This window comes from Halyomorpha halys, unplaced genomic scaffold (assembly GCF_000696795.3).
Source record: "Halyomorpha halys isolate HHAL.00 unplaced genomic scaffold, Hhal_1.1 Scaffold1299.1, whole genome shotgun sequence".
Classification (NCBI taxonomy): Eukaryota; Metazoa; Arthropoda; class Insecta; order Hemiptera; family Pentatomidae; genus Halyomorpha; species Halyomorpha halys.
The window spans coordinates 42,835-44,168 of record NW_027110666.1 but is presented as its reverse complement, the minus strand read 5'-3'; positions in this window follow the sequence as shown (position 1 = coordinate 44,168).

Sequence of the window (1,334 nt, the reverse complement as noted above, 5' to 3'; positions counted from 1 at the left end):
GACGCTCTATTTTCCTGGTTACTATTTCTCTCTCTCCTACTATCTCTGTGCTCTCTCTTTCTCCAAGGGTTAGGCATGTTTCTCGGCCTTTAATATTCTATCCGGCCCATCTACTTCCATTCGGGCCTACACCTCCCTAGCGCTTGTCTCTATAAGATCTTGAGCACAATCCACAAACGAGCTGTCTTTCGGCATTCTCTCCTCCTTTCCCAATTCTGTCGCCAACTGAATCTTCAGTACCATGGATAGGAATTGTATCCGACCCTGTTAAACTCAGCGAGATGATGGAGACAATCCAAGCATCATCTCGCTGAGTTTATCAGCAATTCTGTTATAGCGTGCCAGGAGTTCTGCGGCATACTGCCTACTAGACTTGTCTCGGTTTTTTCGTTTCTCTTATCATCATTAATATATCCTCTTATGGGGTCCACCGTCCTCCTCCGAATGCCTTCTTTAGTCTTTCTTTGATGAACTTCTAGGGGGTCTCTTCATCTGCCTGAATCTGATTTAGGACACTACTTTTTACTCTGCAGACTACAGCTGCTTTCAGTTCTTTTGCATCCTCGTTATCCAGTAAATCTAGCGACGTCTTCGCTTCTATTCGCCCCATTAGGCGATCGCCCCCTTTTAAAAAATGATTTAATTCTCCGGTCTCTCCGGTGAATTTTTCTAGGTCCGACACTGCCTTCCTCAGGTCCTGGGCGGAGGACCTTAATCCATTCAAGCGTCGTGGCATGAATTTGCGCTAAAGACACTTCTGGTAGTGGCTGAATCTGCTCTGGAGGTGGGTTACCTTCTGCTAAAGTTGGGTAGACTGCAGCTTGAGGTTGGTTGTTTTGGTTCATATTCTTCAGGTTCAGAACTGCTCTTCTCACTATTCGATTACTGGTCATAAATTAAAGAGAAGAATGAAGATAAATTTTTCTTTTAGACTGAAAATTACACCGGTATCTTAAGTTCCCGGGTTTCGGCACCAGTTATCTTTTACTAAAGTGAAACTAAAAATAATAGGAGAGAGAGGAGTGCAAAATGAAACTTATGAAGTGCTCTCAATGACTGATCTATTTGCGGAATCTGTCCGTATATATATATATATAAACAATCGGTTAGCAGTTCTTGATCAGCTGATATGGACCTGTCAGCTGACAGTCCGTAACTTACCAATATTCATATATATTTTCAATAATAACTTTCTCAGATCGAATCAAGATTTCAGTACGTCGGATCGCCAATGGTTAGACACGGAGGGTCTATTCGATACAGAATCATCCCAAAAAGACTGTTCACTTAATCCAAACTGAAAATGATCGGTTCATGTCACAACCTGCTTAATT